The following is an 18,531-nucleotide window of genomic DNA, read 5'->3' as shown; positions in this document are numbered from 1 at the left end:
GGTGGGGCACCTGCATTAACTACATGTGTGCTAAAGCCAAGGTGGAGGCTGGCAGGCTTAGAGTGTGCCAGTCCTCAGGAGAATTTGTGGGTGAGGCAAACTCTTTGCAAGTTATGTAGCAAGTATCTGTGCTGTGGCTGGGGGCATGCAGCCTCTGTGTGCATGGTGGTTGGGCAGGGCATTCATGGTGTCAGCAAAATTTGCACTGAACCTGTAATCTTAGGTCAGATTCCCATAAGCCCTATGGTAGCTCAGGTGTGCCCAACTTTAGATGCAGCAGCCGCAGCCAGGAGCCTGTAGCATCTTTGGACATGGCAGCTAGATGTAGATCCAGGTGGCCTCAGGCCTATGGCATCTGTGTCTGGGACAGCTGATCTAGGCATACATTATTTAAAAAAATTGTGCTGTGCCCACAACAGAAGCCAGCATGCTTGGAGTGGGTGAATCCTCAGAAGGACAGCAGGGTACACTGCTGGCAGGTTAGGTAGCAAGTGTCTGTGCTGTGCAGCTTCCTACAGGTGGCTCTGTGTTTATGCTGGGGGAAGGGAGGAAAAATAGTGCCCGTCAGCTACTTTGATCCTGGAGAAGTCCCCCAAGAAACTCCTAAATCCTTATAAATAGATTTCTCCATTTGCCCCAGGCATCGTGCAAAGTATTGATTCTGTTGCCTCTCTGTGGGCTGTTGTCTCATTAAGGGCAGGTACTCAGCTCAGCTATCACTTGCCCTCTTGCTTGCCCAATGCTGAGTCAGCTGACTTTCAAAGCTCCAGGCTTCAAGTCCAGCTGATTATACAAACTCACAGAATTCGACCCCTCTGGTTTTCAAGGCTAGACATTATGGAGATTCATACTCCCATGTGGGCTCCTTGGTGCTTTCCACTCTTGGCACCTGCAGGTCCTTCCCTCCTGTGGGAAGCTCCCCACCAAAATTTCTGCCCTTCATAAATTCTCTGATATAACTTCTTCTCTAAATTTATCCCTGGAGCTTGTTCTTCCATTCTTCAGATCACTCTCTGGTTTATTGACTTGGATGGGAGTAATGTCTAGTTGTAAATAATGGGACAAGGTGAGTTTAGGGACCTATTCCACCATCATCCCCTTATTTAAGCGGTTTTTAAAACAGAATCCTGCCTGTAGAAAAACTAGCTTTCAAAAATGAAGCAGAAATTAAGACATTCCACAATAAACAAAAGCTGAGAAAATTTACTGATTGCAGATCTATCTACCTTACAAGATAGGCTAAAAAGAGTCTTTCAAGCTGAAATGAAAAGACAGACAGTAACTAGAAGCCATGGAAAGAAATAAATGATTATAGTAATGGTAATTACACAGGTAAATATAAAAGACAGTATTATTATACTTTTAGTTTACAACATATTTTTTGTTCCTTTTATGTCTTAGGAGACTAATGCATAAAAATAATTAAAACTCAATGTTAATGTTCACCCTTGTATAAATATGTGACAAAATAAGAACATAAAGGGGACAGAGAGGTAAAAGAGCAGAGACTTTGTATTCTATTGAAGCTAAGTTGGTATCAATTTAAAGTAGATAACTGTACTAGAAATTTAATTTAGGATGCTAATGTTAATTCCTATTTAGTCACTAAGAAAATACTTTTAAAATTTATATAAAAATAAGAAGGGAATCAAATTGGCACACTCCAGTAGAGTGAAACAAAAAAGATGGTAATGGCAGAAATGACATACAGAAAAAGTAATCTGTAATACCGAACTAACAGAAACAATATTCAGATACTAGCTGTCTACAGCTAGTATCTGTAAATGCCATTGCCCACTAAAAAGAATGAGAACCTTGGAGAAATGGCTGGGTCCATGTCTGAATCAGGAATATACCAGATGATCCCCAGACATCTTAACATACCAGACATCCAGGAATCCAAGGTAAAAGAGGTTGCTGCCTGTGTTTTCCTCTAAAATTTTGAAAGATTCGTCCTTCACATGTAGGTTTTCTTCCATTTTGAGTATATTTTATTTTATGGTGTAAGGAAATGATTCAAGTTCATTCTTTTGCATGTAGTATCCAATTTTCCCAACATAATTTTTTGAAAAGACTGTCTTTTTTTCCAATGGATATTCTTTCCTGCTTTGTCAAAATTAATTGACCGTAGAGGTGAGGGTTCATTTCTGGGTTCACTATTCTGTTCCATTGATCTATATGTCTGTTTTAGTGCCAGCACCATACTGTCATGATGATTACAGCTTTGTAGTACAGACTGAAGTCCACAATTGTGATGCCTCCAGCTTTTTTTTTTTTCTTTCAACATCACTTTGGTACTCGGGCTCTTTTCTGGTTCTGTACAAATTTTAGGATTGTTTATTCCAGTTCTGTGAAAAATGTTGATTGTATTTTGATAGAGATAGAATTTAATGTGTAGATTGCTTTCAGAAGCATAAACATTTTCATATATCTGTTCTTCCAATCCATCAGCATGGAATATCCTCCTCAATTTCCCTCATAAGTGTTATACAGATTTCAGAGTAGAAATTCTTTACTTCTTTGGTTAGAGTTATTCCTAGGTATCTTATGGTTCTGGTACTATTGTAAATGGGATCAATTCCTGATTACTCTTTCTTCTCCTTCACTTTTAGTGTGTACAAATGCAACAGACTTCAGTACATTGATTTTATATCCTGCCACTTTGCTGAATTCTTGTATGAGTTCTAGCAATTTTGGGGTGGAGTCTTTTGGATTTTCTACATAGAGTATCATGTCTGTGAAGAGTGAAAGTTTGACTTCTTTGCTGATTTGGATGACTTTTATTCTTTTTGTTGTCTGATTGCTGAATCTAGGGTTTCCAGTACTATGTTGAAAAACAATGGTGAGAGTGGATACCCCTGTCATTTTCTGACCTTAGGAAAATTATTTGATGCCAGGTTTTTATATACAGCTTTTATAATATTGAGGTATGTTCCCTCTATCTCTACATGGCAGAGAGTTTATCAAGAAAGGTTGCTGTATTTTGTCAAAAGCTTTTTATGCATCTATTGAGAAGATCATATGGTTCCTGTCCTTTTTTTTATTGATATGATGTATCATTTAGATTGATTTGCAGATGTTGAACCACACTTGCGGTCCAGGAATAAATCCCACTTAGTCGTGATGAATAACCATTTTATATGTACTGTTGGATCCAATTAGCTAGTATCTTGAAGAGCATTTTTGCATCCTTGTTCATCAGGGATATTGGTCTGTAATTCTTCTTAGTAGGGTCTTTGTCTTCTTTGGGATCAAGGTAATATTGGCCTCCTCAAAAGATTTGGGAAGTTTTCCTCCATTTCTATTTTTTTTGAAACAGTTTGAAAAGAATAGTATTGACTCTTTAAATGTCTGGTAGAATTTCCCTGGAAAGCCATCTGGTCCTGGCCTCTTGTTTGTTGGAAGATTTTTGATTACTGATTCCATTTCTTTGATGGTTATGGCTATGTTTATGTTTTCTATTTCTACCTGTTTTAGTTTTGGTAGTTTATGTTTCTAGGGATGTATCCATTTCTTCCACATTGCCTAATTTTTTGGCATATAATTGCCCCTAGTATTCTCTTATAATTATTTGTATTTCATTGGTGTTGATTATGATCGCTCCTCTTTCATTCATGATTTGATTTATTTGGGTCTTTTCTCTTTTATTTTTAATAAATCTAGCTAGGACTTTATCAATCTTATTAATTCTTTCAAAGAATCAGCTCCTAGCTTTGTCGATCTGTTCTACTGTTTTTTTCCTTACTTCTGTATCATTGATTCTTGCTCTAATCTTTATTTCTATTCTCCTGCTGAATTTCAGCTTTACTTCCTCCTGTATTTCCAACTCTTTTAGGTATAAGGTTAGGTTGTGTATTTGAGACTTCTCTTGCTTTTTAAGAAAGGCCTGTATTGCTATACACTACCTTTTTAGGACTCCCTTTGGTGCATGACAAATGTTTTGAACTGTCCTGTTTTCATTTTCATTTGCTTCCATGTATTTTTTAAAAATATTCTTTAATATCCTGGTTGATCCATTTATTCTATAGTAGGGTGCTCTTTAGCCTACATGTATTTGTTGTCCTTCCACATTTTATTTCTTGTGGTTGACTTCAAGTTTTAAAGCATTGTGCTCTGAAAATATTCGTGGTGTAATATCATTTTTTTCTCTAATGGTTGAGCCTGATTTGTGATGCAGTATGTGATCTATTCTGAAGAATATTCCATGTGAACTTGAGAAGAATGTGTATTCTGCTGCTTTAGGATGAAATGCCCTGAATATGTCTGTAAAGTCCACCTGGTCCTGTGTGTCATACAAAGCCCTTGTTTCCTTGTTGATTTTCTGCTTAAATGATCTGCCCATTGCAGTGAATGGGTTGTTAAAGTCCCCAACTATTATTGTATTATTAGTATTATGAGTTTCCTTAAGTTTATTATTAATTGAATTATATAATTGGCTTTTTCCAAGTTGAGAGCATAAATATTTATAATCGTTAGATCTTCTTGTTGCATAGGCCCCTTTATTATGATATAGTGTTAATCTCTTATTACAGTGTTTGGTTTAAAATCTAGTTTGTCAGGACACCTGGGTGGCTCAGTGGTTGAGCATCTGCCTTTGGCTCAGGTCGTGATCCCAGGATTCTGTGATTGAATCCCACATCAGGCTCCCACAGGAAGTCTGCTCCTCCCTCTGCTTATGTCTCTTTTTAAATCTCTGTGTCTCTCATGAATAAATAAATTAAATATTTAAAAAATGAGATAAAATCTAGTTTGTCGGAGATAAGTATGGCTACTTCTGCTTTATTTTGGTGTCTAATCCATGATAAATGGTTCTCCACCTCCTCAGTTTCAATCTGGAGGTGTTTTGGCATCTAAAATGAGTATCTGGGTGCAGGTGTCCCGGCGTTTCATTGCATTTGTATCTTTGGGGTAAATTCCCAATAGTGCAATTGCTGAGTGAGTCTAAGTAAAATGTAAAAGGTTAACTTACACACCAGATCTTAATCCCTAGAGCAACTATTAAACTAAAAAAAATAGATTAAGGAGATATTGTCAAAAAATAAATATGTTAAAAAAATAAAAAATAAAATAAAATAAAATAAAATGAGTATCTGTAAGCAGCATACCAATGGGTCTTGTTTTTTATACTCACTGTGATACTCTTTTTTCAAATGATTTTATTTATCCATGAGAGACACAGAAAGAGGCAGAGACATAGGCAGAGGGAGGAGAAGTAGGCTCCATGCAGAAGCCCGATGTGGGACTCAATCCTGGAACTCCAGGATCATGACCTGAACCAATGGCAGATACTCAACTGCTTGAGCCACCCAGTCACCCCAATACTCTGTATCTTTTGATTGGAGTGTTTAGTACATTTACTTTCAGAAAAATTATGAAAAGATGAACTTAGTGCCATTGTATTACCTGCAATGTTGCTATTTCTGTTCGTTTCTGGTCTTTGTTACTTTTGGGCTCTATTTCCACTCAAAGGATCCCTGTTAGTATTTCTTGCAGGGCTGGTTTAGTGTTCACAAATTCTTTTAGTTTTTGTCCTGGAAACTCTTTATTTCTCTTTCTATTCTTAATTACAGACTTGTTGGATAAAGTATTCTTGGTTGCATATTTTTCTTATTTAACACATCGAATATATCATGGCAGTCCTTTCTGGTCAGCCAGATCTCTATGGCAGGTCTTCTGTCAGCCTTATGTGTCTACCTCTATATGTTAAGGACCTTCTTTCCTGAGCCTCTTTCAGGATTTTCTTTATCTTTGAAATTTGCAAGCTTCAGTATAAGATGAAGTGTTGACCTATTTTTGTTTATCCCGAGGGGGCTTCTCTGTGCCTCCTGGGCATCAATGCCTGTTTCTTTTCCCAGGTTAAGTGAGTTCTCAGCTAGAATTTTTTCAAATAAACCTTGTGTTCCTTTCTCTTGCTCTTCATCTTCTAGGACCCTATTATATAGATCTTATTTTGCTTTATGGAATTGCTGATTTCTTTAAGTCTCCCTTCATGCTCTAATAGTTTTATTTCTCTATTCTTTTTACTTTCCTTATTTTCAATCATTTTATGTCCTATGTACTGATTCTCTCTTCAGTTCATTCATCTTCATTTTTATGGCCTTCACTTTGGGACTGTATCTAGGTAATAGCATTTTTATTTCACCCTGACTAGATTTTAGTCCTTTTACCACTACAGCAAGGGATTCTCTAGCATCTTTTATGCTTTCTTCAAGCCTAGCTGGTATCTTTATAAACATTGTTTTAAATTCTAGTTCAGACATCTTTCTTATATCAGTATTGATTAAATTCTTGGCCATGAGTACTACTTCCTGTTCTTTCTTTTGGGGTGGTTTTCTCCATTTTGTCATTTTGTCCAGAAAAGAAAGGAAGAAAGAAAGAGAAACAAAAACAACAAAAAATTCAGGAAGTGCTTCTGGTCTATGGTGTGTACACTATGCTGTTGCATTTTGGCTGTTCTTTCCCACTTGTCTACTTTTTACAGAATTCCCCCTTGCTTGTAGAGGAGAGTGTGTATTGATTTGTTTGTCAAGATAAAAAAGAAAGAAAAAAACAAGCCTGATCCAAGATAGGAGAAAGAGAAGAGGAACATAAATGCAAACAAATATTCAAATAAAAAGGTATAAGCCTAATTCCAAAGAATAAGAAAGAAAGAAAGAAGGATAAACAAGTAAGAAAAGAAAAAGAAAAAATAAGATGAGTGTCTGAAAATTAAGAGATGGTAATAAACAAAACAAAACAACAATTATAAAATTATGAGCCTGATCCCTACAAAAAAAAGAGAAAAGAAAAATACATATATAAAAGGTAAAAATAAGAAATACAAAAATAAATATTAAAAAAAATAAAATTATGAAAAGTGGAAGAAGAAGGAGAAGGAGAAGGAGAAAAGAGCCTGGTCTATTTCTGGTGGAAGCTGATGTTTTGGAGCCTGCTTGCTTTCTTATTCTCTCTCTCTCTCGCTCTCTTCTTTCTTTCTTTCTTTTAGTGAAAATTTTTTTCTTTTCTTTTTATTTAAGTTCAATTAATTAACATATAATGTATTATTAGTATCAGAGGTAGAGGGCAGCGATTCATTAGTCTTCTATAATATCCCAGTATTCATTACATCATGTGCCCTCCTTAATATCCATCACTCAGTTACCCTGACCCCATACCCTCTTCCCTCCTGCAACCCTCAGTTTGTTTCCTATGATTAAAAGTCTCACGTTTTGTCTCCCTCTCTGATTTCATCTTATTTTTCCCTTTCTTCCCCCATGATCCTGTTTTGATTCTTAAATTCTACATATGAGTAAGATCACATGGGAATTGTTTTTCTCGAAGTGATTTATTTCACTTAGCATAATACCCTCTAGTTCCATGTACATCATTTCAAACGGCAAAATTTCATTTTCTTTGATGGCTGAGTAATATATATATATATATATATATATATATATATATATATCCATTCATCTGTTGACAGACATCTGGACTCCTTCCATAGTTTGGCTATTGTGGACATTGCTGCTAGAAACATTGGGGTGCAGGTGCCCTTTGGGCCACTATTTTTGTATATTTGGTGTAAATAACTAGTAGTGCAGTAGCTGAGTATTATTAGGAAAGCTCTATTTTCAACTTTTAAAAGAATGCCTATACTGTTTTCCACAGTAGCAGCACCAGCTTGCACTCCCACCAACAGTATAAGAGGGTCACCTTTCTCCACATCCTCACCAACATCTGTAATTTCCTGACTTGTTAATTTTAGCCATTCTGACTGGTATGAAATGATATCTTCTTGCAGTTTTGATTTGTATTTCCCTTATGCCAAATGATGTTGAGTATTTTTTCATTTCTTTTGGCTACTTGTATGTCTTCATTGAAGAACTGTCTATTCATGTCTTCTGCCAATTTCTCACCTGGATTATTGTTTCTTATGTGTTGAGTTTGATAAGTTCTTTACAGAACTTGGATACTAACCCTTTATCTGATAAGACATTTACAAATATCTTCTTCCATTCTGTCAGTTGTCTTTCAGTTTTTTCGAATGTTTCCTTTTCACTACAAAAGCTTTTTATATTGATGAAGTCCTAATAATTCATTTTTGCCTTTGCTTTCCTTAACTTTGGAGATTTGTTTAGCAAGAAATTTCTGCAGCTGAAGTTACAGATGTTGCAACCTGTATTCTCTAGGATTTTGATGGATTCTTGTCTCACATTTAGATCTTTCATCCATTTTGAGTCTATCTTTGTGTATGGTGTGAGGAAACAGTCCAGTGTCATTCTTCTTTATGACCATTATTCTACACTCTATATCTGACATCTGAGCTATATCCATACTGATTAGGTCCCTGGCAGTCAGTACTGCCACTTGTTCTCTACTTCGAGGTGAGTTTTTCCATCTTGTCATTCTGTCCAGAGAAGTATAGATAAATGAAAGAACAAAATACTAAGATGGTAACAATGACCCTAGAGAAATATACAGTAAACAAATCGGAAGAGACCCAAAACCAAAAAGAAAAAAAAAATAAAAATATTATCATCAAAAAGGTGGACAGAACAAAGCAGTACACTGTATTCTGTGCATATTTTCGTCTATTTGTTAAGAAAATGGATTCCAAAATTGTAAAGAAAGAAAAACTCATACATGTACAAAAATAAAAATAAATAGAATTAAAGGATAGAATGTAACAAAAAAATTAAAAGCCAAAAAAGAAGGAATATAAACAGACTGGTGTACATAACAGAGCAATACAATATATCTTGGGTATATTTATATTTTAGTCCATTTGTTAGTAGATACTGCATCCCAAAATTGCTAAGAAAAACTCTCTCTCTCTCTCTCTCTATATATATATATATATAGATATAGATATAGATATAGATATATAGATATATAGATATAGCTAGATATTATATTATAATATATATTTATAATATTTATATAAATATATTTATATTTATTTATATAAATAAGTAAATACTTATTTATTATACATATTGCCATGGATTGCTCTATGTTGGTTTTGTTCCCTGAAGGCTTTCTGTACTGTACTTTATGTACTGTTTTAGAGGATAAGAATGAAAATGGCAGCATCCCAATCTCCAGCTCCTGAGCTGAAAGGTTGAAACCCCAGTTTTCAGTGCACCCTTAGGGAAAAGCAGTCAATCACTCTTGTCTCCCTGTTCTCCATCCTCACTCTGTGCTCACCCAGTCTATGACCAAGTGATTCTGTTTCAGGCTAGTGACCCCAGTTTCTGTTTCCATACCCTGCAAACTCTTCCTCGGGGGAGAAGGGGAGTCTTGGCCATGATTTTGCAGCTAGCTTGGCCCTTGCTCAGAGAGCAGTTGACCAACCACACCATGGCTTTTGGTTTATTGCAGCCCTGATCTGAAAGCCCACTCCTGGGCCCACTGATTGCAGCCAGTTTCCCCATACCAATGCCTGGGAACTCTGCTTTACTCTGGTGCCTCTGTTCTTTCTGTGACTCTGGGGATCCTGAGACTGCAATGTCCCACCTAATAATCTGCCTTGATTCACCACCTGAGCATCTTTCATGTAAGGCTGTCCCTCACCAGAGTAGACTTCTAAAAGTTCCGATTTGTGTTCCATGCTATATCACTTTCTGGTGGTCAGCTTACAGAGGTTCCCTCCCCCCATGACTTATCATCCTATATATCTCAGATTCAGTTTCTACCTTGAAGAAAGTGGTCAGTTTTCTATTTGTAGAATTGCAGCTATTATTTTCTTAGATCTCTGGTTGAGTTTGAAAGTGCTCAGAATGATTTGATAACTATCTAGCTGAATTCCTGGGACCAGACAAAACTAAGGTCTCCTACTCCTCCATCGTTTTGGACTCCTTTTGAAACATTATTTAATTAGCAGACTTGAACCATGTGGGGGACTTGTGTTGGTCTTCTGAAGTTGAGGACTGTTGTGCTGGCTCACAAGCTGACTTGTCCTTGTAAAGATACCCCTGCCTGGTGCAGGGGGGCAAGGTTTAGTATAGGGGACTCCAGCATCCACTGGAGGTGCTGTGTTTCTCTCTGAAGTCCGTCTATGCTGGTGGGCAAGGGGGAGGGAAGGGTGATAGAGGAAGAATATGGCATCACTCTACCCTATCATCTCCAGAGAGGGGACTCCTGGCCAAAGCTGCTCAGGAGACCCTCTCAGAAAAGTGAAAAATCTCCTGTGTCCCGAGCTTTTGTCAGTTCCCTGCCTTTACCCTGTCTGTTTCTGGGCCCTCTGTGTGCCTAGTGTACTTTATTTCTGGCCAGTGGCTGGGATTCAAAACTCCAAGTTTTAAAAGGCCTTGCAAGGTGTGGACACCAACCTCTTCCCCGGAGGAGAGCCTCACAGTGCACCTGGCATTGTCCTGTCCCAGAAAAGCAGCTTCACATTTCCAGTGTGGAAGCTAGAGTATATTGTGATGCCCAGCGAAAAGCGGCAACCACGTTCTGCCATCTGTGCATGACTCAGTCCCCTACTCTGTTTTTTTTTTTTTTCCAGAAAAGCAGTTGTGTGGAGGCTTGAATAGACTGTGGCAGACAGAGAAAAGCACTGGCCAGTTATATGAAGCCTGTCCCAGGATCTGCTCTCTGTTCAGTTCTGCTGCAGAAAACCAGCTTCTTGGTGCACACACAGAGGTTTAAGCCTATTATGGCTCACAGGAGAAAATTGTTAAGAAGTTTTCTTCCCTCTGTGTATACTTCCGACCCTGCTGTTGAGCACTGCTCAATGACTCCTGCTGCCCTTTTGTCCTTGGAGGGGCCAAATACATTTTTCCAAATGTACTCCAGGAAGGGGAGTGACCTCTCTCCCTATGCAACCCAAGGGATCCCCTCACTGCACCTTATTGTCTGATCCCTATCTGCTGCACTTACTTCCACTCTCTCCCTCTCCCTTTTGCTCTATGAAAAGGGCCCCCTCTTCTTTGAGGCTATACAGCTGTTCCCTCCCCAAATCATGGTTCCAAAACTCACATCTGCCATGTTTTCTCCCTCCAACTGTGCATATTCCTAGTTGTTCAAAATAGTTGGATATTGATCTAGCTGTGTTTGAAAGACAAGGCAAACTGAGAATCCTACTACTACTCTGCCATCATATCTTCCCCTTATTCCCTGCTTTCCGGTTTTAAAAACAAGATATCTTTGTTCATTAACACTATGGGATTGGCATTATGGGTTGTTTCCAGATATGCTGCCAAATATGAATATCTTTTGCACTATGCTGAAGATTCATAGTGGATTGAATGTATTTAATCACCTTGGTATATAAAAAAAAAGAAAATTCAGGTCCAAATTAGTTCTAGCTTCTTTTCTTTTTTAATAATCTCAGTCATTGCTAATGCTCTCACAAATCAATGCTGAGATCCTTTGAGAAAAATTAAATGAGTAAAAAAATCTGATGTTTCTGTTTACCTTGCAAAATCAGTGAAAAACATGAAATGATACCTGGCTATTTGCAAATTATATCATTCTTTTTTTTAATTTTTTTAAAATTATATCATTCTTAAAGTAAAATGATAGAAGAAATTTTTTTGTTCTAGTTTCAAGTTTTTATTTAAATTCCAGTTAATGGACTTATAGGGTAATATTATTTTCAAGAGTGGAATTTAGTGATTCATCACTTATAGAAAAGAGTGCTCACCACAAGTGTCCTCCCTAATACCCATTACTCATTTAACCAATTCCAGGCCCACCTCCTCTCCAGTAACCCTCAGTTTGATCTCTATATTTGAGTCTATTTTATTGTTTGCCTTATTCTTTTTCCCCCATGTTCATCTGTTTAATTTCTTAAATTCCTTATATGAGTGAAATCATACGGCATTTGTCTTTCTCTAAATGACTTATTTCACTTAGCATAAGACTCTGTAACTCCATTTACTTCATTGCAAAGGGCAAGATTTCATTCTTTTTGATGGCTGAATAATATTCCACTATATATGGACGTGATATAATCACATCTTCCTTATCCAGTAATTAGCCAGTGGATATTTGGGCTCTTTCCATAATTTGGCTCTTGTAGATAATGCTACTATGAACATTAAGGTGCATGTATCCATTCAAACAAATATTTTTTAAGTGCATAAATACCTAAGAGTGCAATGCTGGATCATAGGGTAGTTCTATTTTTTAATTTCTGAGAAAACTCCACACTGTTTTCCATAGTGTCTGTACCTGTGTGCATTCCCAAAAGAGTTCTAAGAGGTTCCCCTTCTTCTGCATCCTCACCAACATTTTATTTCTGTCAAAATGTCTTTTTAATTTTAGCCATTCTGAGAGGTTTGAGGTGATATCTCATTTCAGTTTAGATTTGCATTTCCGTGATGTGATGTTTAGCATCTTTTCATGTGAATGTTAGCCATCTGTAGGTCTTCTTTGGAAAAATGTTTATTCATATATTCTGCTCATTCTTTAAATGGACTATTCATTTTTTGGGTGTTAAGTTTGATAAGTTATTTATATATTGTGGATACTAACCCTTTATTAGATATGTCATTTTCAAATATCTTTGCCCACTTCCGAAGTTGCTTTTTAATTTTTTAGTTTCCTTTGCTGTGCAGAAGTCTTCTATTTTAATGAAGTCCCAATAGTTTATTTTTCCTTTTGTTTCTTTTGCCTCAGAAGACAGATTTGGTTGCTGTGGACCCTGTCAAAGAGATTATTGCCTGTGTTCTCCTCTAGAATTTTGATGGTTTCCTGTCTCACATTTAAGTCTTTCATCTATTTTGATTTTTTTTTTAAGTATGGTGTAAGAAAGTGGTCCAATTTTATTCTTTTGCATGTAGCTGTCCAGTTTTCCCAACAACATTTGTTGAAGAGACTGTCATTTTTCCTTTGGATATTTTTCCTGCTTTGTTGAAGATTAAATGACAATATAATTGTGGGTTAATTTCTGGATTTTCTATTCTGTTCCACTGATCTGTGTGTATGTTTTTGTGCCAGTACCATACTCTTTTGAGCAGTGCAGCTTTATAATATAACTTGGGGTGAAAATTTTATTTTTTCCTTGCTGATCTAGATGCTTTTTATTGCTTTTGTTGTTTGCTGAGGTTAGGACTTCTGATACTACGTTAAATAACAGTGGTGAGAGTAGACATCCTTCTCTTCTTCCAGACTGTAGAGGGAAAGCTCCCAGTTTTACCCATTAGGGATGATATTAAGTGTGGGTCTCGATAATATGGCCTTTATAATTTTGAGGTATGTTCTCTCTATCCCTACTTTCTTGGGAGTTTTCATCAAGAATGGATGTTATACTTTGTCAAATGCCTTTTCTGCATCTATTAAAATAGTCATATGATTCTTATCCTTTCTTTTATTACTGTGGTATATTGTGTTGATTAATTTGCTAATATTAAACCACTCTTTTTTTATAATAAATTTATTTTTATTGGTGTTCACTTTGTCAACATACAGAATAACACCCAGTGCTCATCCCCTCCTGTGCCCCCCTCAGTGTCTGTCACCCATTCACCCCCACCCCCAGACCTCCTCCCCTTCCACCACCCCTAGTTCGTTTCCCAGAGTTAGGAGTCTCTATTTCTATCTCCATTTCTGATATTTCCCACACATTTCTTCTCCCTTCCCTTATATTCCCTTTCACTATTATTTATATTCTCCAAATGAATGAGAACATACACTGTTTGTCCTTCTCTGATTGACTTACTTCACTCAGCATAATACCCTCCAGTTCCATCCACGTTGAAGCAAATGGTGGGTATTTGTCGTTTCTAATGGCTGAGTAATATTCCATTGTATACATAAACCACATATTCTTTATCCATTCATCTTTCGGTGGACACCGAGGCTCCTTCCACAGTTTGCTATTGTGGACATTGTTGCTATAAACATCGGGGTGCAGGTGTCCCGGCATTTCATTGCATTTGAATCTTTGGGGTAAATCCCCAACAGTGCAATTGCTGGGTCTTAGGGCAGTTATATTTTTAACTCTGTAAGGAACCCCCACACAGTTTTCCAGAGTGGCTGCACCAGTTCACATTCCAACCAACAGTGTAAGAGGGTTCCCTTTTCTCCTAATCCTCTCCAACATTTGTGGTTTCCTGCCTTGTTAATTTTCCCCATTCTCACTGGTGTGAGGTGGTATCTCATCGTGGTTTTGATTTGTATTTCCCTGATGGCAAGTGATGCAGAGCATTTTCTCATGTGCTTGGTGGCCATGTCTATGTCTTCCTCTGTGAGATTTCTGTTCATGTCTTTCGCCCATTTCATGATTGGATTGTTTGTTTCTTTGGTGTTGAGTTTAATAAGTTCTTTATAGATCTTGGAAACTAGCCCTTTATCTGATACGTCACTTGCAAAAATCTTCTCCCATTCTGTAGGTTGTCTTTTAGTTTTGTTGACTGTGTCCTTTGCTGTGCAAAAGCTTCTTATCTTGATGAAGTCCCAATACTTCATTTTTTCTTTTGTTTCTTTTGCCTTCGTGGATGTATCTTGCAAGAAGTTCCTGTGGCTGAGTTCAAAAAGGGTGTTGCCTGTGTTCTCCTCTAGGATTTTGATGGGATCTTGTCTCACATTTAGATCTTTCATCCATTTTGAGTTTATCTTTGTATATGGTGAAAGGGAGTGGTCTAGTTTCATTCTTCTGCATGTGGATGTCCAATTTTCCCAGCACCATTTATTGAAGAGACTGTCTTTCTTCCAGTGGAATCAGAAAAGACCCCGAATAGCCACTCTTCTCACTGTAGCATTCCAGCTGGTCTCTCTTTAAATCTCAGGCCAAATTCGTAGATTTTCAGGATGATTTGAAGGTTATCTAGGTAATTTGGTGGAGACAGGTGATTTGGGGACCCTACTCTTCAGCCATCTTGACCCTTCTCCTCTAAACCACTCTTGCCACACAGGAATAAATCCCACTTGATAGTGGTAAATGTACTGTTGGATTGAATTTGCTAGTATTTTGTTGACTATTTTTACATCTGTGTTCATCAATGATAGTAGCCTATAATTCTCTTTTCAATTAGGTCTTTGTCTGGTTTTGGAATCTGGCCCTGCAGAATGAGTTTGGAAGTTTTCTTTCTATTTCTATTTTTTTAGGCAGTTTGAGAATAATCGGTATTAATTTTTAAAAATTTTGGTAAAATTCCCCTGGGAAGTCTTCTGGCCCTGGGCTTTTGTTTTTTGGGAGATTTTTGATTACTGAATCGATTTCTTTGCTGGTTTGGGGAGTTAATTTTTTTCCTGTGATTTACTTCAAGTTTCATAGTGTTGTGGTCAGAAAATGTGCAGGGTGTGATCTGAATCCTTTTTGCTTGTGACATAGTATGTCATCTATTCTGAAGAATGTCCCTTGTGCACTCAAGAAGAATTTGTATTTTGCTGCGTTAGGATGAACTATTCTGAATATATCTATTAAGTGAGTTTGGTCCAGTGTGTTATTTGAAGCCATTGTTTCCTTGTTGATTTTCTTCTTAGATTATCTGTCCATTGATGTAAGTGGGGTATTAAAGCCCCATACTATTATTGTATTAGTATCAATGAGTTCCTTTATGTTTGTTATTGTTTTATATATTTGGTGCTCCCTTGTTGAGTGCATACATATTTGCAATAGTTAGATCTTCTTGTTGGATTGTCCCCTTATTATGATAAAGTACTTTTCTTCATCTCTTGTTACAGTTTTTAAAATGTAGTTTGTCTGGGTGTGCCTGGGTGGCTCAGTTGGTTAAGCATCTGCCTTTGGCTCAGGTCATGATCCCAGGGTTTCCTGATTGAGTCCTGCAACTTGAACTCCTGCTCAGTGGGGAGTCATCTTCTCCTTCCTCCTGCTTATGCTCTCTCTCTGTCCCCCTCTCAAATAAATAAATAAAATCTCTTAAAAATTACAAAATAAAACATAGTTTGTCTGATATAATTACTACTAGTCCAGTTTTCTTTTTTGTGTCCATTTTCAGGATAAATGATTCTCTACCCCCCCCACTTTCAATCTGCAGGTGTCTTTAGATCTAAAATGAATCTCTTATAGTAGTATATATATGGGTCTCATTTTTTTTAAAAAATCCATTCTGACACCCTATGTCTTTTGATTGGGACATTTAGTCCATTCATATTCAGAATAATTGTTGGTAGATATGAATTTAGTGCCATTTTATTATTGGTTTTCTTGTTTATGGGGATTTTCTATTCTTTCTAGTTTTTGTCCTTTTTGGTCTTTCTTTACCACTGAAAGAGTCCTCTTTAATACTTCTTGCAGAGCTGGTTTAATGGTAATGAGATCCTTTAGTTTTTGTTTCCCTAGGAAACTCTTTATCTCTCCTATTCTGAATTATAACATTGCTTGATAGAGCATTTTTGGCTGTAGATTTTTCCCATTAAGGATGTTGAATATATCATCCCACCTCTTTCTTGCCTGTCAAGTTTCTGTGGAAATATCCGCTGCTAACCTTATTGCTTTTTCCTTGTAAGTTAGGATCTTCTTTGTCTTGCTACTTTTAGAATGTTTTCTTTATTTTATTTTGCTAATTTAACTACACTATGTCTTTTTTTTATTTATGATAGTCAGAGAGAGAGAGAGAGAGAGGCAGAGACATAGGCAGAGGGAGAAGCAGGCTCCATGCACCGGGAGCCCGATGTGGAATTCGATCCCGGGTCTCCAGGATCGTGCCCTGGGCCAGAGGCAGGCGCTAAACCGCTGCGCCACCCAGGGTTCCCTAATTTAACTACACTATGTCTTAATTTTCACCTCCTTTTGTTCATTGTTATGGGAGTCCTGTGTGCTTCCTGGATGTGGATGTCTGTTTCCTTCCACAGATTAGGGAAGTTTCAGCTATGATTTCCTTAAATAAAGCTTCTGTTCTCTTTCCCCTCTCTTGTTCTTCTGGGATTCCTATTGTATGAATGTTATTACACTTTATGGAGTCACTGAGTTCCTTATGTCTACATTGGTGTTGTAATATTTTTCTTTTTGTCTTCATTATTTTCCATTATTTTATCTTTTATATTATTTATTTATTCATTCCTCTGCATCTTCCATTCTTATGTTCATGACATTTAATCAGTTTCTAATCTTGGTTATTGCATTTTTCATTTTGTGTGCCTAGCTTTTAGTTCTTTAATCTCTGTAGTAAGGGACTCCCTGGTGTCCTTCTCTGCTTCTGTCATGCCCCGTGTGTATCTTTTTGATTGTTACTTTCAATTTGTTAGAAAAGCCCATATGTTTCCTTCTCCTGAGAATATTGACTTTATGAAGAATAGGTTACATACTGTCCAGGTCCTGAGACTTCAGGACATGTCTTTGGTGTATGCTTTGTGCACTCTGCTGTTGTGTTTTGGATGCTCTTTCCCTCAGGTCAGTCTTTTTCAGACTTTATCCTTGCCTTCAGTGTGAGTGTTTGGACCTTGGCTAGAGTGTGGTGACTTTTAACTAAGTGTGCTCTGGTCTATTTGTTAAGTGACCTGATGTTATTTCCACTAGAGCCTAAGATTTGCAGAACTAAACATGGCAGACATGATGCATGCAGGGGGTTTGTGCTGGTCTTCTGGGGGAGGGTCCCAGTGCACACTGGTCTGAGAAAAACAGCACCAGCAGAGAACAGAGGCACAGAGCTTGGTATAAGGTGTTTAGATCACCAGTGTTGGTGTTGTGGTACATAGTGAAGTTAATTTATGCTGAGAGGCATGGGAGAGAAATGGCACCAGCCCACTCCCAGGTCCCTGGAGAGAATTTATGCCTTCTGCCACTCAGGAAGCCCTAGCATAAAAGTGAACTACCTCCCTTTTAGTGTTCCAAATATCCCTCAAATTACTACCTTCACATTGTCTGTCTCTCCATCTGCCTGCCGGAGCAACACAGTGTACCTTGGGCTCTATCCCAGGGAGGCTGACTGAATTTTAAAACTCCAAACTTTAGGGATCTGGTTTGGTGGGGACCTGCACTGGTCCTCTGGGGGAAGGTCTCACTGATACAGGTTTGTCCCAGAAGGGTAATCTCACCAAAGTAGAGGGGCATGGAGTTTGTAGTAAAGCACAGCAACAAGCCAGTTTCCAGGTTAACCACTGGGAGGTGCATCCCAGGAAATCCTCAGATCATGCAGTCTATACTGGGCTATCTGCCCTCCTTCTCCAAAGGAGCACTGCAGCACCCTCAGGGCTCCATATCAGCCATGCTGTGGACTTCTAAAACTCCAGTTATTGAACCTCACTCATTGTAAAAACTCCCCCAAATAAGCCCCTCTCCTTTTCCCAATCACTGGCTTTGGGGAAGTGTTTTCCTTGTGCGATCTCCTGTGCACGCTTCTCCCTCTAGTCTTTCTCTGTGACTAGGACTTCCTCCCCTCTGCAGTACCCATGATCTGTTTCTCCCCTAAAATACTTCTCCACACCTACTTTCTACAATGTGGCCTCTTCCCTCCCTCTAGTTGTGCAGTTTGTCTCGTCAGTCTTCAGGTCAATTTATTGGGTATTCAGAATGATATGGTATTTATCTTGTTTTGTTTGAGGGGTAAGGCAATCTTAGGTTCCTCCTAGTATTCTGCCATCTTAGTTCTTCCCCTAAAAGAACATTTTTAAAACTGGAGATCACAGTCTATTAAGTAGTGA

This window comes from Canis lupus, chromosome X (assembly GCF_003254725.2).
Source record: "Canis lupus dingo isolate Sandy chromosome X, ASM325472v2, whole genome shotgun sequence".
Classification (NCBI taxonomy): domain Eukaryota; kingdom Metazoa; phylum Chordata; class Mammalia; order Carnivora; family Canidae; genus Canis; species Canis lupus.
This window is presented reverse-complemented; position numbering follows the sequence as displayed.